This window comes from Falco biarmicus, chromosome 10, assembly GCF_023638135.1.
Source record: "Falco biarmicus isolate bFalBia1 chromosome 10, bFalBia1.pri, whole genome shotgun sequence".
In the NCBI taxonomy this organism is placed as follows: Eukaryota; Metazoa; Chordata; class Aves; order Falconiformes; family Falconidae; genus Falco; species Falco biarmicus.
In genome coordinates this window covers 8,737,172-8,763,403 of record NC_079297.1, presented here as the reverse complement: position 1 = coordinate 8,763,403, position 26,232 = coordinate 8,737,172, and the positions used below count along the sequence as shown (strand labels likewise).

The window sequence follows — 26,232 nt, the reverse complement described above, 5'->3', positions numbered from 1 at the left end:
TAGAAATTAGTAGTATTGGAGACATAATAGTGGGCTTATTTTAAATAATTTGCAATATAAAGCTGAAGAGCAGTGTAGAACGAGCATGTTTAAGATCACTGAGGATTTAGATTTCAGTTATTTGTGCCAGAGTCAGTCTGAACACAGACTTTGTGGACATCCACCATCACTACATCAACGTAAGTCAAGTCAGAATTGGGGCTTTTCAGTGGAGCTTTCCTGCGGATTTAAGCCAGTCGGTAAGGTTCTGGCTCTGCTTCCTAGCAAACGTTGGGAACTGCAGAACTGTTGCTAACAGGTAAGTGACTTAAATGAGAGGTCAAGTAGCTGTAACCAAATGAGAATACAGTTATGAATTTAAAATCCTCATAACTTGTCTCTGTTATTCTAGCTTACTGTATGTATAGGAGCCATGAGGTCTCTGGTGTCACATCTGTCTGCATACATAAGTCTGTCTGTATATGCACATCGTATTCCAGGTGCTGCAATGCTGAAAGGATGCCAGCTTCGGGTCTTAGAGGAAGCAACAGTGTGTTTTGCAATACTCAGTAAAACTAAATGTCATTTGATGATGCCTGTTGGTGAAAGAATAGAGAATACGCCCTGCCACACACTGTAACTTCAGGTCTCCTTGCTTTTATCACTTTACTTGCTTTTATGATGTGTGCAGTGGAAAAAAAAAAATCTCCTGTGAATGGAAGTCTAGCTTTCACTGCAAGGGTTATAAAATGTGGAGAAGCAGTACAGGCCCCTCTGCTGCACGTAAAAGGTGTTGCCTATGTGGTCAGCCAGCTGGGGAACAGAAAGGGGATGACTTCTCACCACAAAACTAGTCTCCATAACAATTTATATAATAGTTTGGGGAAATCCCTGTGATGGGCCAAGGAAGACGCAGCGGATCCACTCTGTTGTGAAGCTCTGCTACTCAGTGCAATAAATCTGGAGGAGATGTAACTGCTCCTCCAGCATCCACAGAGGCCTACTCCGTATGTCAGATTTGTTTCTTGAATTTCTCTCTTCTCGTTGCCTTAAGCACAATTACAAATACATTATGCAGTGTGAATTTTCACCCTTTTTTAGCATTCAGCGGTGCTATGAAACACCATTCCTTCCCCTTAGTGTACCGGGTTGAAATTAGTGCATTCCCCAAATATCCTGCTGCCTGTGCCATCCCACTGTGACCCACAGAGGGGATGCTACAACCAAATGCTTCCCCTGATGGGATTTAGTCAATCACATCCACAATATCCTCCGACCTCAGCTTTCACTAAAGGTCAGGAATCCAAGCCTGCTGCTGATCCCAGGTCACCGCACAATGAGCTGCTGCCAGGCTCCGAGTGATAATAAGCTCTTGATTTTCAACTAGGGGAACGGTATGATGTGCAAAACAAACAAAACAAAACAACAACAACAAAAAAGTTAAATCTATTTATCCATTGGAATGGGCTTACTCTTCTCCCTCCTTCTACGGGGGCTTCAGCTGCTCATTAAATTGCATCCTTTTATGTATATTTTTGGCAGAAAGGCATTGCACAACACCAGGCGTTGTGCTCTGCTTTAATGCAGTGCAGAGCATGACACGGTGTATTGGCATCTCCTGTGCAAAACAGAATTTGACAGAAATTTAGAAAAAGTTGGGGTTTGGATTGAGAGGCAGTGATCAATTCTGACAGCGTCCTGCTCTGCTCAATATTATCTCTGAACCGCCTGGAACCAAATGCCAGCGTGCAGTGCATTTCTTCCCAAAGTTCAAGAGGGTAAATGTAAACACAGGCCGTAAAAGACCTGCATGTCTTGAGCTTGTAGGGGTCGTAATTCTTTCCAGCAAAGTTACCTTTCCTGTTTCTATGAATTACTCTTACATTCTTGTAAGAGATACGGTTTGAGGTATTTATGGTGCATTCAATTCTGCTATCATTGATTTACTGGACTAAACCTGCTCCAGGATATGATGTAAAGCCCCTAATTCCAAAAAACTCTTACATCTCGGCAAGAACAGCATTTTCTGCCCTGTTGCCCTCAAGCAGATGACCAACGGAGATAAACAGAGGGCACTCCACTCTCGGTTGCAATGTGCTTGGTGATGTGAAGGAATCAATCAGACAAAAGCAGATTATTAGAGTGTCTGAGAGAGATCAAACATTGCTGGCATCTTCACCCACACACGGTTGATTTACAGGCGAGCTGATAAAGTGCTGCAGCTCACTGTCAGAAGTACATGACAGCTCCTCTAGCTCTATGGATAAATTATTGCTGAAGCCCATGATAACATTTCTCCACCTAGCAACCAAACATAACAGGATGTGGCTTTTAGTACTCGGAGCCAGAATGATACAAAGAGAAAACACAGAAACTCTTCAAGCAGCGAGGTAGCGCACGAGGAAAGAGAGACATGAATAGATTTTCACGCACACCGTGTGTGTATCTATACGGGCTCTGCCAGCATAAAATTGACTTGGTGGTAGGGCCACGCGTCTGAAAATGCACATGCTAAAATGCATGTAACCGGTGCAGGCAGTGCGTGCAGCAGCGGGATGGCGGTGATGGTAATCACACCAGTGTGTACGTATGCAAACGGTGACTCGGGGCTACGGGAAGAGTCCCGTGTGCGGGTGTTTGCGACTGTACAGCTCGCCTATATACCCAAGGCGACAGTGCATGAGTGGCTAGGAACATGTATGGAAAACATTAGGTGTTTCCTTTTGCTTGGAAAAGTGCCAGTGATATGAAACTAGCCAATGAGCCAGACTTTAAATAACCCGATCTGGCTTTAAAAAAAAGGCAAATCAAAATAATCCAATTATTTGGAAGACAGTGCAAAAGAAAGGTGCAATTCAATTCAGATATTCTCTTTATTTTTATGCGGTGTCTTATAAAATAGTAAGTAATATAATCTGCTAAATATTGCATCATGGTTTAGACATTGGGACTGCTCTCAAAAATTAAGTTGGGTTAATTAGAGCATGTACTATGTGCCTATAAAAGACTAAATCAGGCTCTGTCTCAGGAGCCAGACGTGAGTGCTTTTCAAAAACTGAGAATGTGACCCTGACAACTTAAAATCTAAAGTATATTGAAAGTACTCACAGGTTAGAGGTTCTGCTGCCTCAGATGCCTTTAACAAATTTTCTTACTTTGAAATACACTTCCTTATTTAAAAAATATTTTTTCTCTTTGTTGCTTTATCAGAAGTCAACCCACAGAAGAGTAGGGAAATGAATATGGAAATAACTGTATGAAAGAAATTACGAAACCTGTTTATCTGCAGTGTTCTGCCAAATGAACAATCAGAAAATGTGGGGGGTTTTTTCTCCCTGTGGCTTTTTCAGTTACAAGAATTTAGAAAAGGTGAGAGGTAAGTGAGAAATTCTGAGTTGTAAAAATGTAAGCTGATGATATCTTTCAAGTAAATCTTCTTCATATTATTTGTTAGTTTGTCATATTAAGGATTCGGTATTGCTTATATTAAGGACTCAGTACTGTTTATTTGCAAACTGAGATCTAAGACCAGTTTGCATTTGTACGTTTCAATTGTTTCTTTAGTCACTGCTGTGATTGAATGTAGTCCCAGCAAGCAAGCTCACAAGCTGGCTTAATTAACCATTTGCACTTGTTAATACCTGCACAACTGCATTATCTGCATGCACCATTATGAAAGTACAGACCTGACCAGAATGTTTTCCTTATTAATAAGCATGTTCCTGGCTGGATTACTTGAAGCACATCTTATTTTTTCTGCCTATTGGAGGTTGAGTGCAAGGATGGAATCTGTGATTGTTCATGATATTTTTAAATCTCCATCTAATTTTGCCGTACACTTTGCAGACTTACAGGCACATTACAGGTTGGTTTCCGTTGGACCTCATGGGGAGGATTTAACAGCACAACTCTTGTAACAGCCAACAGAAATTGCATGGCTTAATCCTTGCATGCTGCATTGAAAAATTACCCATAAATATTTCACCATTATGTTTTATTATTACAGTCAAATTTGTTTTATGTACTTATTATTTAAGGGATAATAGGGCAGGTGTCCCATTTTATGAGGCAATAATCTGGTTCACGTTGGCTCCATAGTTTATCCCTACCAGTGAGCTGCATTATCGCCAAGGGACATGGGGAGCTTGTCTTACTATAGTAATAATAATAATACTTTATATTTCTGCAGCACCTTTCCTCTAGAATGATCCTAAAGCATTTTGCAAATCCTGTTTGATTTTTGGCAACTGGGGTCATCTCAAGATTATTTCAACGATGCCAGTTCTGGAGTCAAGATAGAAGCCGGACTTTAGACCATCCAGGTATCTTCTCTTGAACCGCTGAAAATGTTTGCTGTTTATAAGTCTCTTAGTCAGATAGCTGGGTGCAGGGGATGAGGCTCTAAATATTGATGGTGATGGTCTCCTTGGCTGTGGGACCATGGGTTCACATACTTTGGAAGTGGAATGTGATGCCCTTCAGTTCAGATGTCTTGTAAACATCTCTTTGCAAGGTACATCAGAAAGAGCTCCCTGGGGAGGGGCTGAGGGCCGCACAGCAGGCATGCAGACAGCCCTCACGTTTATCAGAAGGTTTGCTTGAAACCAGATCAAAGGGGAGCAATTCCCACCCCTTCATTAGGTAATGTTCCTCTTTGAGATGATTTCGGTTATGTATCCTCAGTACAGCCATGATGATAGTTAATGTTAGTGCCCTTTTGGTAGACACAGGTGCTTTCTATTTTCTTCCAGGCAGCTTAGATGTGCACCGGTTTGGGTTTGTATTAGTATATTGGCTACATTCGAGTGTATGTAGCGTATGAGCTATATTCAGGCTTGGCCTAGGCTGCTGTTATTTTTCCTGAATACCAGCGACTGGGTAGAAAATTGGAGTTGCCTTACAGCCAGAAGTGTCGACGTGTGCCCAGTCCAGCTCCCTTTTACGAGCCTGTGCCACACGGGGTCTTGGTTAGTCTCTGAATCACGTTATCTCACGAATACGCCGTGGGTGCCCAGCCCTCCAGCCAACATCGTGTGCTGCAGCGGCCAAGGTATTGCATCACTCAGTGTTTTTCAAGCCCCTGGATGACTTCAGAGCTTGTGACTCCAGCGTTTCCTCTCGGTTACAGCCTGCCCTAGGGAAAAGAGTTGCCAAATTGAGATTACACTTGCCTTTTAGTAAAAGTAAAAAGTGGATTTGCCTACAAATCTTACAGGGTTTTGGGGTTTTCTGCTGCTTCTCTCTTTTACATTTTTTCTTCCTTTTGTTCTGTTTCTTCAGCTGTGAATCCAGAAAGGCAAAAAACGTGTATGTCTTGCTGTAATATGAGTATCTAATAATTTCCAGTAATAGAAGTGGTTTATTTCTACTTGAAAGTTGAAGCCAACTCTGATGAAGTTATATATTCTTTGATTAAATAAGATATATAAGGCTGTTTGCTCTATTAACATCCCACAGTCACAAGGGCATTAGCTACTCAGAGGCGGCGTTACTCATTCCTCCCTTATCCAAAATCCCAGGCTGACCTAACTTTCCCAATTAATGCCTCACTACAGTTGCCAGATTTCCACTTTAAGTTAGAATTCTACAATTTTAATTTTCCCCACAGAAAAAAAAAAATTATTTTAAAAAAATTTCCAGAGTTTTGCTTACTTGTGTCTTGCATGATTCAGCATTCTCAGAATATACTACTTTATTTAGTGCTGGAGGAAGAAAGGATCAGTTTCTGCCATCTTCACAGAGAATTAGTTGACCAACCAGATTTTTAAGATATTAGTGTCTAACTGTACCAGCAGTTGCTTGAAAGGATTTTTATTAGTCCTTACCTGCGTTTTTGAATACCTAAACACCTCAAAATGTTTCCTTTCATTATACTTCAGCATTGTGGCTAAAGGATAATGCTTTCATTAGATCTATCATCCATTCACAAAATATAGCTGTGTGCGACATTTACATCAGTAAAACAAATCATACTGTGCCTCAACTTTCCCCCATTAGTAACTGAATGGATGTCTTGCCTCACCCAGGCAACAGGATATGTCAAAAGTTCATTGGATTTACGGATAACAAATCACTAGCTATCTTTCAGGCATTGTACAAATTATCAAACATTATTTTATGTCACTGAGTGAGTTGACTGGGCCATGATTCAGGCATGTGCTGAAGCACCTTGTTGACTTCAGCATCTAAATATCTAAAATGAGTATTTACAATGAGAGAGACAGAGGTGCTTTCCTTCTTCCCTGGACCAATGTGTAGGAGATTTGCTCCTAATCTCATACCTCAAAAAGTATCAGAGCTTGGAAGTTCAGCACCTAAGTATTTTGAATATCTGGATCTCTTTTAATTTTCTTTTCATTTATTTGGGGTGGGGGTGGGGGTTTGCTTGCTTATTACAAAATTTCGGGTTTTCATAACTTCAAGAAAGTTGATAGTGCAAGAAAGAAAAAGTTGCATATATCTCATTACATTAAAATGTTAACATTTCTAATATTTCCTAACACCACCTTTATAAACTAAACAGTGGAATGAAAAGATCTATGACAAAAGTGGAGCCTAGAGACATTTAATGTGAATGCATTTCTGGGTAGCTCAGGATTTGTTTTGGAAATGTATAGAAGATTATAGAAAATTGGTTCAATTATGTCCTCAATTACAATGTGTAAAGTCATTGTACCCTGCAACTGATGGCAGAATTGGGACCAAACAATGTATATTGAGAAATATCACATAGTTTTTCTATTGATTTCATATTTTCTGGTTGTGTATGGTGTTCTATGTTACTGTTTGTTATTTATGCGAGACAGTTATCCTTTGTTATCCAATTGTTATTTTTTTAAATAATAACCTGGATAGAGCCAGGATGGCATGCCTTATGAAGACCCCCATTACAGTGCTTTATCGACTGGTGAAGGTCCCATTCCTAAAGGAAACAATGGTGTGTTTTCCACGTCATGTCCAAGTCCAGGTGTTCAAACTCTGTTGAAACCACTGCCGCACAGAAACAGGAGGGTTATTAAAGTAACTGAGCTTTAAAACAGCCACAGTGCTGGCAGCAATGTCCAAGCACTCCTTGCAGAACCCTTCCCCCACTGATGCTGTCCCTTAGCCTCCTCGCCTGGAGCAGCCACCTCCGAGTAAGCCGGTCTTTTTAGTCTCCAGAAACCATTCCAATCCAGCTGCTAACGAAGGTGCCAGTAATCGTTTTGCTGGGTTTGTAGGATGGTTTTCTGCTTTGTCAGACACCACTGAGCAACCATTATTAATACTCATGGACATTTTGGCTGTGTTAGGAGACAAGCTACAATGAAGGGTGATAGGCGCTTGACAAACACTGAGGGTTTCGTCACTGATTATATCCTGGGACTCTGAGCACTCCCAGCAGTTGGGACTTTTTTCTAATTCAATACCTGCGGCTACAGCCAACCAATCCCCCACAAACAAAGCATGCTAGAACATGAATAAAATACGAAACAAATACTGGAGTTCATATTTGCAAAGAACGTTATGAGTATAAATCATGACTTACAAAGCTAAAGGAAGGTACCAGAACAGTTAACAAATGTTGCTTGTCTACTGTGTTGATTGGCTCTAACAATACATGGATCCGTGGTTTTCAGTCAGGCTTGCATGATTTAGCTGATCATATTTAACAAAATCTGCCAAGATCTTCTTGTACCCCATAAATGAGCTCCCAAAATGTATAGCGTATAATTGCCTCCTGTTTTTTTTAAATGAAAGCCTCAGCAGCTGGGAGATTCTACAGTTCTCTGAGTATTCAGACAATTGAAAAGCGATAAAAAAGAATCCTTTTCTGTGGCATCAGGGTTTTTTTTGAGGCTGTGGATATTAGGACTTAGATGTGTGATGCTTGTGTGATCAGCAATACAATTCTATATTCATGAGAAAGTAAAATATGAAGTATAGTGTAAAGTAGCTGTTGCATTCGTGCTTTATCTTGAAACAGTAATTGAATAGCTGCTAAGTGCTGAATCCTGAAGGGGAAAAAAAAACCTGTATGGTTCTTTGGCATTCTTTTATGCTACAAGAGTTCATCCATCCATCCTAATTTATGAAATGCCTTCATATTTTGGTCTTCCAAAATTCAACCAAATATGTTTCAGATGCAATGTCTTTATTATCTTGTGCTTTATCAGAGGAGAGGATGAGGGCACTGAATTTCCATGAATTCTCATTGTTGTTATCTCTGAATATGCAGCCCAGACAAAGAACTCTTTGAATGTAAAGTAAGAGAAGTGCTAATGCTCAGCTATAGCTTGATGCTGAACTCTTACAAGCATGAAAATCCGTCTCACATTTCAGTGCATGCAGCATCTCTGGCTGCTAATATACAATAAAAGAAGGCGCGGTGAAGCCTTAGCACCATGGAAAGTTTTTAGTAGTCTGTTGAAGGTGCCATTCATCACATTATTGAGTGCATCTGTGATCTGATCGGCTTCCTCGACTCCCATTAAAATGGAAAATAAGGGCTTCATAGGTTCAGTACCTTTTAGGTCACCAGCAGCTTGCAAAACCTGTATCTCCTAAAGGTGCCTGACCTCTATTGGAGGAGACACTGCTTGGGCTAATTTGTCCGTGACAAATTTATTGGCTATTTTTTTCTTGGTACTTGAGCTCCTTCAGCAGCAGCTCAGATGTTGCTCCATTACACTGCTCTCCTGGATGCAGACAAAACTAAAACGTGGTGCTTTGCCGCCTGGACCTCTATCCCAACACACGTTTGTTGCCTGCAGTATTTCACAGGAAATGTAAACAGCCTGCCTCCGCTTGGAGTTCAGCAATAGCCAAGTTCCTGGCAAAAATATTGGCAGAAAACAAAAGCTCCCTGTAGTTACAGAAGGTCTCACAGAGCTGAGGTTAGATCCACGGCCTTCCAAACTGCTGAAGGCTGGGAGAATTGCGGAATTTGGCTCAGCTGGGCTGCCTCCTTCCTGCACCAAAATTTCAACGCGAACATGAAATGAAAATTTCTTTCTTCAAACATACTTAATTGCTTTCAAGTTTTGGCACTTCTGTTACTATTGGATTTCCAGGGCGTCCCATGGTAATGATTAGAACTAAGCAAATACCTCAAAATATTTTCCATGAAAACTCCCTTGAATAAAACATTGAATAGCCTTCAGCTGTGTTCGCACCCCTTTCATATTTGCTTTCTCTGAATATTCCAGTGACTGATTTATGGGCAGAAATGTTAACTGAAACAGCAATTTTTAAGGGAATGTTGCATAACATTTATGGAAAGTAGGTTTTAAATATGGATATAGTAACTAAATGCAGTCTAATTGGAGCAAAAATAAAACCAGCTGATTTGGGTCCACTCAGTCTAAGTAACCCCTCTCAGTATCCCAAACTGCAGAGGCCACTAAGAAAAGGAGTCTCTGTCCACCATAAAGACCAAATCTTAGGTCCAGATAGAAACAAAACTTAGGAGGTACTTAATAAGTTTTGAAAAAGTGCCTGATGAGCAGCGTATGTGTCCAGCTCCTGTTGACAAAATACCTTCATAAATCTGGCGATAACTCAAAGTAAATGTTGGATATTGAATACATTTGAAAGATGTGAAAGTAGTTAAAAGTTAATTGTGAATAAGAGAAGAGACTGAGCTCATTGACTTAGTTGTTTACTATGAATAAGTTGATTGGCCTTACTAATGATACAAGATTCTTGGCTGCTTCTTGAAGATGTCATTGTCAAAGAGCAAATATTTGCATATTGCTCTTCAACATCATTAGTTTTGTTTTGGAAAGTGAGTCATTAAGACCTACATTTTAAAAAGTGTACAAATATTGCATGTCTAATTTGCATCAGTGACTAATATGTGCATAAATCAGATGAGATCACACAAAGATGACCAATCATGGCATCCTTGGATGTGCAAGGATGCATATAGGCAACTCACATTATCAGCTGCATTTAAAAAAAAAAAAAAAAAAAAAAAAAAGAAAAGCTGGACATGGTTTTAAACTATGGTCTTAAAACTCTCAATTTTTGCATATGAAGCTCTTATCCATTCTGTAGCATGTTCCAGGGAGAGATAGCTTTGCTGGTACAGGGAACCTTAGACAGATCCACATTATTCCCCTATGAGTGCAAAAATATCTTTATGCAATATCTGAAAAAACTCATTTAAATGCTCTGTGAATACAGCCCTTCCCAAAGGCCAAGATGTATTCATGTATTTTGGATGATCTTCAGCTAGAAAACTGTGCAGCTAATGCACCCATCTCACCATGTAAAAGATTTAAACAAAAAACCTAAACCAAAACAGCAACAAAAAAAAAAAACTGAAAAAGCCAGCCTACAGCCCCTAACCTAAATTCATGTTTTTAAATACAGATGGTCTGAGTATGTTCTTATTACCCCATTCCAACAACAGCTAAGGTTTGATCTTTAAAAATGAAGAGCCAGAGTATTTTCTTAGTGACACTTACACTACATTGTACCTTTTTCACATTCCTGGTAAAATCTCTTTAAAATAGCAGAATCAAACAGCAACTTGAAGGATGGAGAGTGCTTTGTTTCCTTTTTCTATGGAATGAATGGAAAGATTTCAAAGGATAGCAATTATGAGCAGGTATTAGAGGTGCTTTACCCAAGAAGCAGTGAAGTTCAAATTCAAACTAGATATCAGGTTATTAAAGATACTCTAATGGCTACCATATCTTAGGTAGAATGCATAAGTGAACAACACACCTTAGTTTCCCTTTCTTACCCTAAAAATAACTTGTTCACCCTACTGCCATCACGTGCTAAATTAAGTCATGTCTTTTATTAATAAAAGTCAGCTATTTTCTGAGCTTCTTAAACTTTCTAAATTTTCTTACCGCAAACACTGTTCATTTAATTTCTTATCCTGAGACTGATAACAGGGTTTCTATAAAAATGAACATTCATGATCAAAGAGCAACTCTGTATCATAAACAAATTACAACTGGGCATGCTTTGAAATAGCTTAACCTAATTAAGCTCAAACACTTTCACAAAAGCTTAAAAAAATGGGTGTAATTGGAGCTCCATTCAGGTTCAGCTGACTTAATATTTTTAGTTTGATTGGCTTTTTTTTTTTTTTTTTTTTCTTTTAGGGCTTTGCATAAACAAAACATTTTGACAGTGTTGCCTTCCTGGGAAAAATGGTGGTGGTGCTGAAAATTCAGATTTCCAAATGAAATGCAGTTCTAATTGCTCATTTTTACAGTCCTTGTAATTCACATGAAACATGCATGCCAAATGCAGATGTAATTAGTACATGACTATTTCACAACCATGTACCACTCGTGTGCATACCAGTAAAGGTAAGTGAGCTGGTGCCCATCACATGCTGGAATGCCAGTGACTGTGTGCGCATCTGAAATGCAACTGCATGTGTTTTTCTTACAAAACCATTTCCAAGGTAAGGGTTTGGTTTGGAGGACTGAAATGGAAATCCCTGTGGCGTCATCTGATGTTGTGTGTCAAGTGTGTTCCAGAGCGGTACACGTTACTCCAGCCACAGGGTGCTTGCATCATTTTCAGTGCAAGTCGTTGGCTCCTTACGGAAAATGAACATTTAGGCTGAGATTAGCAGACACTGAGATTTTGGGATCTCACTCTCTACCTCCAATTTAAAAGTGTTACGTAAAACTTTTCTCTAGTATTTGTAGATTATAAACCACCAAGTTACGAGGATTGATTATCCCTTAAATCTGATTCTAGAGTCATTTACAATAACATTACACCTGAACCCTTTACTTACTCAAGGCAGTGGTTTTCAAGGTACAGATACACCTGTGGATGATAAAACGGCACAGAAAAAAATTTCTTTATTTAAACATCAGTTATCTTAAAATTAGAATGAATAAATCTTCTGTAATCTATGTAGAATTGTGTATTTCCCTCATCACCATAAAACCAGAATGCTTTCTAGCACAACTTTAGGTATCATGATTATTATCTGTTATGTGTTATCTGACCTTTTCTTCTGTAGTGAATGATTTCCTACTTTTTATAAGCTTTTAATGTTATTGATTTTTAATTTCATAATGAAAAGATTTTGCTGTTTGCCTAGCTGTAGAATTTCCATACGGAGATAGTGAATCTCTGCATGCTCGTGGCTTTTTTATATTTGTTCTGCACTTCAAATATCAAAATACAAGCCGTGATAGCTGTGTGGATAAATGTCTGTGTGACTAACTCTACTACAATGTATACCTATCGGAATATTTGTGGGAAAAGAGTTTCAAATTCATTCTTACCTACTCCTAGTATTCCTGCATAACTGTTAACATTAAATTTTGTTCTTTGCATATCTGTGCTTGTAAAAGTTTACTACACTGATGACTACTGAAGGCCTTAATTGAAATGAATTTATGTATATATTTCAACAAATATTTGTGCTCTGCAATACACATTTTTTTCAGTATTTATCATTTCTTTTCCATGCCATGAGAAGAAAATTTTCAGTAAAATTTATTTTAATAATTGGAAAGTGTTAGAAGCGCTAAGCCAAATTACCTGTAATTATATAACCTTCTGATTCTGACTGTGTTTAACAGATTAAATGTTCTGTCTTTACAACTTTCAAGGTTAAGTGCTCATAATGGGACATGCTGGTGAGTAGGTCATATAATCCCCAGCAAGTGGTACTCAGCAAACCAAATGGAAGACAGTTATTAAAATCTGTAACATACAACTTTAATCTAGCACTCAAATTATAAGGGAGCCACTTGGAAAGAGCTAAAGGCTATTTGCAGGTTCAATATATTCACTTTGCTCTCAACAGTGATCAAAGTTTAGAACTTCACGTGTCTTGGACTGGTCTAACAGCTAATTTGGAGGAGCTGCAAAAATACTGTTATATCCCCAAGCTACAGCGGTTTCATAATTGGAGTCTTATAGCTGTGAATGAGCGAAGAGCTGCCTGCATTGCAGCGCTCTCCGCAGGTTTACATCACTGCATTTGTAAGGGTTAAAAGTCAGTGAAATGAATCTGAATACCAAGACAAATTATACTCGCAACTTCTACGTAAAGTTTTCTATCGGAAGTAGTTCTTTTTAAATTGGTGAATATTACTTTAAAAATGCAAGATGGAGAGTCTTTTCTGCAGGGATATTTCAGTCACTGCCAAGCCCTCCCAATAAGTTCATGCCTGCCTTTGTTCCATATATTATTAATTTTTTAGCTTGAATTTTCTTGAGTTTACTGATATCTTTTCCTAATCTATCCTGAAAGCCATGCGAAGTCTATAAAGATAGGTCTGAAACCTACTTAGCCTTGGGGTGACACATTAAAAAAGAGGGTGGCTTGCTTTTTTTCCAGAAAGGCCACCTTTGCATGTGTAACTATTACACTGAAACAATCGTGGTGAAAGCCCTCTATCAAAACAACCACACCACCTCTGCATTGCTGTTTTTCCTCTGTCAGTCCTTGAAATGACCTTGGTTTAATTACCTGCATCTCAATGAGTGAATCTACATAGAAAGTGAAGGTTAATTAATGAAGGATCGTGTCTTACTTTAAACCCATCAGGCAGTGGCTGACAAGCAAGTCTGGTCCATGCAGTATTATCCTATATCTCATTAGAAGTGGTCAGATTGATGTGCTAGCTCTGGTCTAGAAAAAGGAACAGGACAGTTTGTTAATGAAGAGATGTGATGGTACTCTTGCAAAAATTTGAAAGCCTGTGTAGGGGTCCATTATCACTAACATTGTTGAACTTCGGCTTTTTCCACTAGCTTTTTAATTTCAAGAGAGTTTAATTTACTCCTTTTGAACTTAGCAAGCTTCAAAGTTTTCCACCCAAAAGTTGCTGCGGTTCTGAATCTGGCTAAAATTGGCAGAGCAATTTGATGCCCTTTCCTATATTTGTGTAGCTGTTACAAAACCCACTCAGTTTGCATCATTTTAAATCTGGTGGCTACAAGAATTCATACTCTTGACCTGTACTGGTAGATCCCTGAGGGAATCCTCGCCCAGGAGTGCATCGCTATGTTTTAAAGCTCAATGCCACCCTGTTGCCATTCCTCGTGGTGTCCAGCAAGCCATCCACAGACACGGCTGAACCAGCCTTCCCCCTAGGACGTGCTTCCTCATACACTCAAGAAAGCTATTTTACAGCTCTATAAAGGAGAAAAGTAATGAAGCAAACTGAGGAGGGTCTTACTGTCATGCTGTCAACCCTATAGGTAAATCAGTGATTAAATAACGGCTACCTTCAGCTAAAGCACACCGAGCAATGTGCCACAGGACCAGACCTCCTAATCTACTCCTGCCCTTACCTCCTGCAAACCACACATCCTTACTGTGACAGCTTCAACTTTGCTCGTTAGAGGTTTTAGAGGTTTTCTCAAAAAAAAAAAAAAAAAAAGCTTATTATGGAGATGACAATGAGGTGAACCTTGGAGTTGTGCCAAGACTTGAACACCAACATTTTTACTGTGGAGCAGTCTGTGGGTGTAAAATACCCACAAAGAGCACTGAAGGCCAAAACAAAAATCCAGAAAATAAGAACTAGAGGAAGATGGTTCCTTAAAACAGCTGAAACCAGCAGAAGTTTTACTGAGAGCCCTAAAAGCCCTCTTAAGTTATACCCATAGAGACAGACATACACTGGACATAAAACTTTTATTTCCAGTCACTCATGGTGTCAGAATAAAGTAGCACATTCACAATTTTAGAAAACCACTTGCAGTTTATTTCAAGGACCACGGTGAAGAACATATTATTAAGGCAATAAACATGAGTATCGCTTGGTATGATGAGGTAATCTGGTCCTATGTCACGTGGAACTCTTCAAAACACAAAGTGAGACTCAGTTTGCACAGAAAGACTTTTAATAGACATTTGCAGACAGATGGATTACGCCTGCAGTGTTTAATTGCACTCTTAGCACACTGGATTGCAAAGATCACACCAGAACCTGTCCCAGCATAGGACCTTGCCTTCCAAAGGCGATACCCCCCCGGAATAAAGAGTGGGAAGATTTCTGGGCACTGTAACCAGATCAAAGGGATCCAGCCTCACCTATGAAACCATCTTTGGGCATTTGGGGGTTCAAAGCATTGATCATTGATGCTTTGAGGTCAGAATGTACTTTCGTTTGTTTTTTTGGTTTTTTTTTTTAGCTTGGGAGTCAGGCTGGATTCATAACCACCTGCAGCGCAGACACTAGGCAAATGTCTGCCAGTTTTCACATCACGGGCAAGTTTTCCAAATACAAAAGTGGCCAAAGAGGCAAACACTTCTTTTGCTGGTGAGCACAGAACGTATCAATACCAGAGGTGTGTTTGTTTCCATGCTTGGGCTATATTTGATCTTGCAAACGTTACAGGGTTTGGCTGCCTTGCACTTTGTGAGGAAAACATTGTTTCTTTGCTTTAGGTTATGATATGCTCTTCAGCATCTTGCACTTCCTCCACCTTTTCTTAACATCTTCCCTTCTCCATCTTAACCACTGATTAAGAAATAATAACAAAACAAGTCTAAAAATTTTGATCTTGCTTCATAATGATTTTTGAACTCTTACATAAATGAAGGTGGGACTGAGCTTAGAGGTAAAACTTTTCTTTAATACACTATATAAAACAAATTTTTCATAAAGATTTAAATGGTAAATTGTTCCCACCTTATCTTAGTGGAAAATGTTTTGTGTGATCATGCTCTTGTCTGTCCTATAAAATGTGACTTTTCTATAGGCAGAAATATTAAGAATTATTTGTGGTTTGGGCATGTGCCAGAATTTAACTCATCACACTTCTATGTTTTCAAGTACCAGGAAAAAAAAAGATATAAAAATGATATTAAAAGTTTTCTCTAACTGTGAAACAGAGCTCATTTACCTTTGTAATTTTCTATTAATTTACTACTAGGATTCATTTTGCATTTAATTCAGTCCTCTAATGGCTTAAAACTGTGTCTTTGCTCTTTACACATTTGTGGTCTCAGTTGTGTCAAGCTTTTTCATCTACTTTATGTTCATTTATTTTAACTTTTAGTGGTCTTCTAGCCAATTCTTTATTCTTTTTATTACAAGAGCATGAAATTTTATAATGCCCTAGAGCTTTGTTAGTCAGCTGCTACAAGGTTCTTAACCTTAGTTAATTTATTCTTTCACTTTTGACTTTCAGATATGGAGCATGCTTTAATATTTTGGTTTTGAATATGAAAGCAACTTTTATTAAGTAGGTTTATTGCATTAATAGATCCTTATTTCATTTTTACAGTAGTTTTTAGGTATCCTGCTAGCCACAGAATGTATAATTTTACATAATGATTTATAATTTTTGTAAGATAATTTAATCTTTACTATACTAAAATATTGCTAATATAACAGTCATAACATTGTTAGGTAATTTTGCTAAAGAATCATTGTAAACAAGCATAAGAATGTTCTTTTTCATTGTAAAACCTGATTTTTTTTTGGTTTCTTATTACATTAACAAATCCTAAGCAATGGCAATTTGCTCATGTACAGAAAAGTAAAGGGGAAACCACTAAAATTATCACTTGCCTTAATTTTACATGATTATTCCAAACACATCTTGTATCACCATCAAGTGACGTAATGCTGGCTGCTCTTGCAATTTGGCTAGTCCCACAGGAATTCATTAAATCCCTACAGCCATGTTATTATCCAAGGGTTTCACATTTTTATCTTTCAGAAGTAATTATTAGCATTCCCAGCCAGAGAGCAAAGCTTGGAAATCTGAATGCTAGTCTCCAACTTGAAAAGGCTAATGAAAAACAAAATATTACGGGGGGGGGGGGGGGGGGGGGGGGGGGGAATCCTGTTAATTTCTATTTTTAATTCCCCCTATTCTAAAGCTTCTCTTCAAATTCTGTTTTGCTTTGGCTAACATTATACTTGGAATGGGACCACTACATAAACATTCAAGAAACATAAGAAATGGCAAACTCAGAAAGAGGTTTTCTGAATTTTTTTGGGACCTATATCTGGTTCTACTTCAAAATCCACTGAAATGAAGGCAAAGACTTAATTTTGTTGGAAACTTTCATACTCTCTGACGAAATGGCCATCTTAGAAAGATTTTGCTGTGAAATTCAACCTGCTTCAATCCAAAGAGTATAACCTGCTTCTTTTCACTTAGATAAGGCACAAATTTTTCACATAATGTTTTTTTACCATTAAAAATCACCAAACTACTGTGCCCTTTAGTTTGTAATGTCTTACATCTCTGTTGGTCTTCCACTCTTTTGACATTAAAATATTGTTATTTAGCTCATTTAAATCATCATACTGGCGCTCACAGCAGTGTGTCGCTTTTAAAGATGCTTTAGGACACAAATACAGATGGTGCCCTGGCCAGGGAAAGGTGGTGCCCCCCATCAGAGATGGGCTGGGACACCAGTGAGGGCCACCCAAAGGTCTGCACGAGCCCCGTGCACCATCGTTATCCCACAGCCACTCAGCTGTACGTGACAGTCCCTCAGCCTGTGCAGCTCCCACCAGTGGTTTGCTGAACAGCAGAGAATAAAAGTGTTATTAAGGAAAAATTAGATACCAGCTTAACTGAGTTAACCAGATTAACATTATCAGATTCTTCAGTCTCATTGAAGAAGCATGTTTTGAAGAGAAAGGCTTGAAGGAGAAGAGGCTGGAGGTGTATGAAAGCTGCAGCTCAAATGGCGCTGTTATATATCCAGCTCTAAATGTCATGGCCTAACCCCAAACGTTATTATGAACACAATATTGACGTTATAACTAAGATTATTTGCCTTCTGAGTCTTCAGAGTGTGCACAGTTCACATTGCCAAACCCTTGCTTTTATGGAGAGCTACAAAGCAATATCCTACTTCTGTTCTTAAATGAAAGATGTTCTCTGAGAATACCTTGGCTTCAGCAACCCAGGCCCAAAAGCGTTCCTTGATAACACCATGGCAGGAAGGGAGTTCTGCACTGAATGGAGAAGATGCAAAAGTTAATATCTGGAAAAAAGACCAAGGTCCTGAGCAGACAGATGACTAAACTTGAGCAGCTGGAGAATAGGTAGCAAAAGAAAGATAAGGAAGAAGGAGCTAAGCCAAGTTGAACCATCTTCAAAGTAGGAATAAGAGGAGGCAGTCCTACCCACTGCTGGTATGGAGGTGAGTGAACATGAACAAGAAGAAATCTGAACACTCGCTGGAGTAAAATAAATGTTCAGGTGAAGGCTAGGAAGCGATTGCCAAGGAGTCCTCAGTGTCAGAGTTCAGGCAGGCATCTTTGCTGAAGTGTTTGGATAAAGTACATTCCAATCCTTTTGAACAAGGATGGCAGAAGTCATCACAGGAGAACAGAACAACTGAAAAAAATTCCCATGGGATTTCAGGAGCACTGAAGGTACACAGTACTCCCGAGGTCAGCAGCTCCCACTGCACCTCCCTCGTAAGCAGCCTTGTTCATGCTGCCTCCTCCTCCAAGGGCAGAGGGATATGGCAGAGCTGGGGCAGAGCCAGAGCCTCTCCAGGAGGCAGGCGAGGGGTCCCGGGGCTGTGCCTGGGAGCGCAGGGCAGCCCCCGCGCCCGGCTGCCCCGTCGCACGCCTGCCCTTGAACCTGCCTGGGCTCCAGGTCTCCATGTGGAAACAACAGGCGAAGACCCAACCCGGAGGGAGGCAAGAGAAGCGAATTGCTTGAAACAGGAAAATGAAGCAGGCTTTGAAGCAGGGGGCTGTTCAGTGTTGGGCTTTTTTAGTTTGCTTTTGAGGCAGGACATAAAGAGATCAAAATACCAAAGTTGAGCACCACTGTCTTGGCAAGCGTACAAATATCCCACCCCAAATGTTTGCACAGGGGGGACTGTTAGCGTTGCAGAGGGCATCGCCGCCACTCGGCTTGCTTTCTGCTTTAAAGCAAAAGAGCCAATCCAAAGGTGGGACCACTAGAAAATTAATAGCAAAGGAAAAAAGAGCTCTTATGAAATGCACTGGCTAGACTTACAATAACCATAGGTGTCTGCAGTGCTACAATTTTATACTTTTTGGCTTACGTGAACCTCCATTAATCTGTAATTTTAATAAAAATGCATCTTCATTTCAGAACAGGTAAGAGGGCTTGCTATAATTCTCATTCTCAGTGTGGTATAGTTGCTATTCCACCTACATTATTTACTTGTGTGTAAGTATCAAACTAACTCCAATACACTGGAGTTTTGTTTCTGTTCTACAGGGAGCTAACACTTAACGTGATTTTATATACATATATATATATATACGAACACTTCTTTGTCAGGTAGAAGCTTTTAGTCATTCTGACATGAGGCTTTCATACAGCAAAAATATTACTAATACTATTTTGCCTCTAAAGTGCATTTGTTATCAATATGCACTTAAACTAGTGATCAAGAGTTGGTGGGAAAGACACCTGCTCTGCATTTCTTATCTTTTTAATACCTTAGGGATACATCACTTAATAATTTAGTGCTAAACCATTTAGCATTTTAGCCCATCATCTCTTACATTACACATAGGATTTCAGTAATGTCTGGTAAAATTATGTGTTAGCTGCCTTATGTGTGTGTAAAACTTAATAAGTCTTCTTCCCCCCCTCAAGTTTAATAACTGATTTCTTACATTTATGGATGTGAAATTTTATTGCTCATGGATATAGTTTGAACCTAAATCTTCATATCTTATAAATTGATTTTTAGTTTCCTTTTTGACCTTATGAATTTCAATCAGACATTGACCTCTTGTTGCTCATGAATCTGACTGATTTAATGCCATATAACAATAATACTGTAGAAAAGCATTATCATAAGAGCCCACAGGGTTTGCTGAAACCCATAACTAGATTTTGGAGGCCTCTAGCAATAATAATTCTTGACCCAAGACTATTCTCTAATGTCTTCATGCTTTACTGTTCTGGACTGGCTAGTCCTTGTTTTAGTACATTCAAGGAAAGTGGTGGAGACTCCCAGGAGGACATGAGCTAAAACTGTATGGAGAAGATAATGCTGAATATACTCCAGTAACATGAAGCTTATGAAAGACCAATTCTGCCTGGGATTTGCCACATTTGGAGTGAGAGGGAAAGACTATTTAAAAGGAATCCTTTGTAACAAAAAATAGTATTTACTTAGTGGTTAAGATTTAAAAAAAAAAAAAAAATTAATACTAATTGTCTTTACTGGAATGTATTGTTATTCTTCAATCTATCGTTATGGCTGCAGCCTAAATAGAGGACTTGAATGATTACTGCTTTGTTTGCTTGGCTGTGCTAATTTAATTTAATTTAATTTAATTGCTTATATGCTTTGGTTTACTGAATAACTGGGTGTTGATGTTCATTATTCCTTATTAAGAAAGAATCTTAAAGTGAAAACAAAAGTATGAAGGACATGGGACTCTGGCATTAATTTATGAATGCTGCATGTGACTGTATTTGGGCATGAATGTTTACTGTATGACTATATTTACTGCATAGGTACATATATATGTATATGGGAGTTTCATGTATTGACTGATTGCTAGGAAATAAGTAGGGAGTCAACACAAAAAAAAAAAAAAATCAGATAAAAGTACCTCTGGTAAACAGGGCAGGGGGTTAGGAAGCAACGCATGAGCTATGAGCTGTGAAACACTCCTTCCAGGCTCCAGCCAAAATTATACAGGTGTTTCAGCATGACAGGGGTCAAACAGATCAAAAGGGCTATACTCTGTTAAAAACTCCTTCTGTTCTGAGGCGATGGTCAGTTTATCAGGGATTTATTTATGAGGAGCAAACTGACACAGTCACTGTCTTGGAGGGCTAAAGGATACAAGGTCTTAAGTACCCAGCATCATGTAAAACTTCGGTGAGAGAGAGATCACTTACATTAATCCTTTTCACCTATGCTTTGTTATATCCTTGCTTTTAATGGGAAAGTTGCCACAAAGAAAGGCAGAACTCGCAGTCTAACATGAGAGTCCGCATTGCTCATCATTGTGGTTGTAGGCTTGCATCCAGAATATGTGTGACCTGTGAAAGCCTAAAACTTCCCGATCGCTTTACGGTGATCTGTGAAGCAAACCCCAAACCATGGTTCCTGCAGGACGTGTGCTGACCTGGTCACATCTATATTCTTTTATGCTATATTACAATCAAACACATACACACAGAGGTGCTCTTGCATTACATCCAGCAACTATTATTTCATGTTGCAAGATGGTCCTGTACTTCTCATTAAGGATATCATGTCCTTGATGCTTTGTATTTAAAAATTAATTAAAAGTGAAGACCTCGTTACAGCAGTCCGAAAACACGCTGGCACAGAGCCACATCCATTCGTCTTTCCCTAGAGAACTATTCTTTGCATAATGATGGCACTGGACATTACTGGCATATCTTCTCTGGTTCACACAACAACTATCAGACCGACTTCCCGAGGCTTCCCATGCAGACAGAAAGGTTAAAACTCACATTCCCACAGTCCAACTGAAGTTGCTTAGGGCTTTCTCCAGACATCACTTTTCTTATATGATGGAGAGCGTAAGATGAGGGCTTGCAGTAGTTTTGAAGAAAGGATGCCAAGTGTTGCTTAAGGACCAAAAGTTAGCCTAGACGTAATCCAGCGATGAAATCATATTTCACAGGACCTTTTTTGCAACAGCATAGTACTGCTTCCTGATGCACTGGGTAGTGAGCTTTTAAAGTGAGAAGTTTGTGTCTGGTGTATTAATGTTCAAGGCTTTCCAATTTAAACATAGAATACAATAGGTGAGTAGTCCAAAATATAAATATATGAGCGGAGCAGTATGGTATTACTACAGACTCTGAAGACTCAAAACCATGCCAAGCCATTCTGTTCTCTTATAAACTATCTAAATTATTTATTGACATGTAAAGTTAACAATTTTCTGTGTTAACTCCAGCTTGTGTTATATCTGATATGAATGAGGCTCTTCGGACCTTGCATTTTTATCTAATTTTCTCAATGTTGGCAATAGTGTTGCTCTTTCAATAACTGATCTTATTTACCTGCTGCTAAAAACACTTGTCATGTTGAATTACATACCCTGCACAGATATTGTTGCAATTAGCAATTATAAAATATCACAACAGAAGTGTACAAAGGTTTTGAATCCAAATTTTTAACTCTATTTAATCATGTCCTAATTTGCTTAAGCATGTGCCAATGAGTTCTGTTCATTTGTACGTACTGTTTATTGATCTGTGTGTGCAGATGTAGTAATTGCACGTCAATTTGGAGCAATGCGATGAGCATAATCCAAAATTCCATCCATGTCCTCATGCCCAGTGTTTCTGATTGACTGGTCGACTGCCATCCAGCCAGTCAGAAACACTGGGCCCACCAGCTTGGTGGAATTAAACCCATCTGAACTTCGTCCGTGTCTTTTCTCAGTTAGAAAAAGGTTACTGGCGATCGTTTTTTTGAGGATGCTGAGTTCATGAATCATTTCCCTTCCACAACCAAGTATCTCCAAGGTAAGATTCAACCAATTTTTTGGATACAAATTCACTTCCCTTCTCTTACCACACCTCTGCTAGCAATTCCAGGTGCGATAGATGTCCCCTAGCCCATGGCCAAAAAGCACCTTTGACACCATGTAATTATCTTCTGGATGTAGCCAGAATAAATTAAATTTGCATTTAAACCAGTGTAGGGATAGATGGTTTCCAGGAGGCCTCCTGAACTCACTGGAGTGTGTAGCTTCTCTGCCGGTGTAGCTGCATGTGGGTCACACAGCAGCAGCGTCCGAGCATCCCGCTGTGTTGGTGGGAGCTGGGGAGCTGGGCAGGTTGGACTCTGTGGGCAGGGCTGGTCTGAGTGAGGCAGGGCACAGGCTTGAGGGAATTGGCATGTTTGAATGGTGGTCCAAATCGTAAGGATTTTTTTTTTTTCCTCTTGTATATGTAGCACACATAGAAAGTACACACAGGGGCATATCCTTTTTTAAGACATAAAAAGGAAAGTAAAAGAAAAAATAATAATAATAAAAAAGAAATAAAAAGACTATAGACAGAGGAGAAAGACCAGGAACATTTATTGCTGCTGTTCCCATCCAGTGTCTTGATCCAATACTAAACAGTCAGTTACTGGGGATCAACAGCTATTTCTTCTTTTCTGGTTCTCCAGCAACTAGAATCTATTTTGATTTCTTGGTGTCCTTTCTAGTTAGGCTGTATTACTCATAACTGCAGCGCAGTGGTAGCTGCCAATACAAATTTAGTCTTTTCTGTTTATTCTGTACTGTCCTGTCAAAGCAGATAAGTCTGCTTTGCATTAAAGCTCAAAAACTTAATTGTGGGAAAATGATGAGTCACTCCAGCTAAGGTAAACCAATGTCTGTGTCAGGGGACGTTCTTTTGATGTACAAAGCAACGAAATGACATGAGGGCCATGAGCCAAAATTACTAACTCTCACACAAAGGTGTCATTTACATTTCCCTGGGACAATGAGGCTTTTTGAACCAAAGAGAAGACTGATTTGGGGTCAAGCTAGGAAAAAAAGAGAATAAAACAGGAAAAGGGAATCTTCCAGGCTCTATTAGCAATTCAAGCCATCTACTTGTGAACATCTAATGAAATCCTTTGAAGAGATTGCTCAGGATAGTTATTTTCCTTTCTCATCCCTCCAAGGTGTGGAGAGTAGCCATGAAATGTTATGAGGGACCACCTCTTGGAACCAGAAATGCAACCAAGTTGAGAGGAGCAGGGTCAGTCTGCAGCTTTGACAAGGTTTGTCAGAATTGCTCTGAAATCATCTTGGAAGGCCTTTTATTTCTTCTTTCCAGGATGAAGGTGTGGCAACCTGTAGCTGATGTTACGTATTTTCTGGCGGCGTTCTCCACTGCAGAGCTGTGTCTCTAAATCCAGTTCACTTCAAGAGAGTTACACTAGCCTGAGTACTACGGGTAATGTACCTTAAAAACCAGAGAACCTGGCCTTCTACATGTCTGCTAGTGCCGTCTAAAGGAAGGGCAACTTGAACAACCCAACCGGGCTGTCCCTTGGTGCTACCTCAGGCATATTTTGACTCTTTCCCAGGTTGAATGTGGCCTTCATCGGTCCCTCCCAGGCTACTGGAACTGCAGCTGTGAAGATCTGGGTTGCTCTGAGGGCCTGTATCAAACACGTGTATCTGAGTTTCATTTGCCTTCCTCGGCATTCTAGTCTGTTGAAGTAGACCTTCTCAAGGACAGATGTAGCGAGTCACATGAAGACTAAATTAAGTATCTGCAGGATGTCCTTGTGATGTGATACATTTTCAGCAGTACAAACAGCAGAAACTGAATAGAAATGCATAAGGAAATCCCATGAAGGATTGATAGAAATGAATTCAAAACCTTTTTTTCAGCATAATTTGGAGAAGTCGTAACAGAGTCCACAGTTTACAAGTGAAAAGCAATAAGCGAGAAGTATATAACTAGTAAAACAGCTCTCAATTAATTTACATTTTCTACTACATCTTTATGGTGAAACTCAGCTGTGTGTTAATGGTCCTCAGAAGAATCTAGACAACACTGATGCTCTACTTATACTTCTTATTAAGGGTAAAATTCACCCTATTGAAGAGGACAAGCTTAAGATCTATGCACCCACTTAGTACCACTTATCCCAATTTTCACTTAACAAGGGCATAAGTAGTGTATACGTCTGGATTGTCCTTCTGCACTAAAGTGAATTTTCTCCCTAGTAAATTAGATTGGTCTGATGTGTGCTTAAAAGGAAGAAAATCTTTGCTTTCATTAGGAGTTGTTCTGGGAAATTGCTGCTTGACCTATAACTTAAACAAAAATTTTCAGTTCTTCAAAACTGCTTTGACACTCATACATGGTATATTTACATGATTTACCATTTGATCAAACAGCAAAGTTGAAGTAATGGAGCCCATCAATCAGGAAGGGGAATATGGTCTTTGAGGGAGCTGCTTGTTCCCTTGCTATTCAGATCCTTCCTGTGGATGGATTTTTTAATACGCATTTATTTTGATGTTTGAGTAAAATTGGTATAGAGTGGGTTGAGTAGCATCATAAGACCATAAGCATATCCCTCGGCAGAAAACACAGAATGGTGGAATGTAGTTATATATTTAACTTACATATAAGTGAGATAAACATAAACAGGATAATTTTGCAAGCCTAGAAGTCATGACAAAGTTTACTTCAATGGAAGGTCTTGTGTGCACACGGACCTGGGCGTATTTTTCTGTGCTCAGTTTGTTACTGATGATAGGTTAGACCCACCTGCATGTGCATCGATCTTGTTGCATGCACAAGTGCTGCGGTTGTACAAATATATACTCGCCCACTCCCAGATGCAACTATACAGAGCCCTCTAGCTTTGCACTGTAAAACAGGCAGCTAGTTGTGCACGTACACATTAGGGCACGCAGAATACCTTCCTCTGGCCTCAAACACATGTTTTTATTTGCAGGAACACAGGCTCTGCAAGATATTCCAGTCGCACTTAATGAACTCCTTAATGAACTGATGGGCCTGTTTCTTATCTCACTTACGCCAGATTTAAACCTATGTAACTCCATTAACTTGTTGAGTTGAGCCTAATTTTACATAAGTGTAAAAAAGATGAGAACCAGATATTTTATGTTCTCATTATCTAAAAGAATACAGTATGAAGTCCTTAAAAATCTCTTCTCTGTTTTCTATCAGTTGCAAAGATACTTAAGCACTCCCACACCTCTGACCCTCCTCGCTTTCTCTACGTACCAATTTCTACAGCTGCTCACCCTGTTTTCCAGCAGTTAGGCTGCCCATGTAAATTTTGATCTCATGGTTTCGTACCTCCTGAAACGAGTTTTGTAAACTTTATTCCTGTTCCTTCTCATGTGAATCAAAACTATGTGTTCCTCCTCCCCTCTAACAGCTCAGCCTTCTCCATAACATTCCTAGCTTTTTCCTGATGGAAAGAAACTATCAGTATGGAAACCAGTCATAGAGTGTGAAATTGTGGAACTGAAAGGAAACTCTTTTTCCTACTCGGAGTGGAACGTTGGTAATGTTTAATCTAGGCCTATTGTTTTCAGCTGATTGCGTTGAACTTTCTCTGTCTCCAGCAGTTTACCTTCCATGTGAACCCTGAATTGAAAGATCAGTTTTACCCCAAGGAGACATATTCTGTGTACACAGAGAAAATTATTTCAGATGTTTTGTTTAACTTTTATTGTGTTTTGATATTGCCCTGATATGATTTACAATATAGTAATGTACTGTACGATTCTGTCTCCAGAGCCAAGTTCAAATGCCAGCGTGAACCTGATCTTCAAGAAATTCAAGGCAATGATTCCTGTGAGAAGC

The 26,232-nt window shown here is 39.3% G+C and overlaps 1 long non-coding RNA gene across 1 annotated transcript; it reads left to right on the top strand.

Moving 5' to 3' along the window:
* Window positions 1–2,385: 2,385 nt before the first annotated feature.
* On the top strand, window positions 2,386–23,653 carry LOC130156577 (uncharacterized). The gene is made up of 5 exons (XR_008824477.1): window positions 2,386–2,562; window positions 3,190–3,355; window positions 4,169–4,301; window positions 22,316–22,398; window positions 23,555–23,653. It is a non-coding gene; the product is annotated as an uncharacterized LOC130156577 (long non-coding RNA).
* The last annotated feature ends 2,579 nt before the right edge of the window (window positions 23,654–26,232 follow it).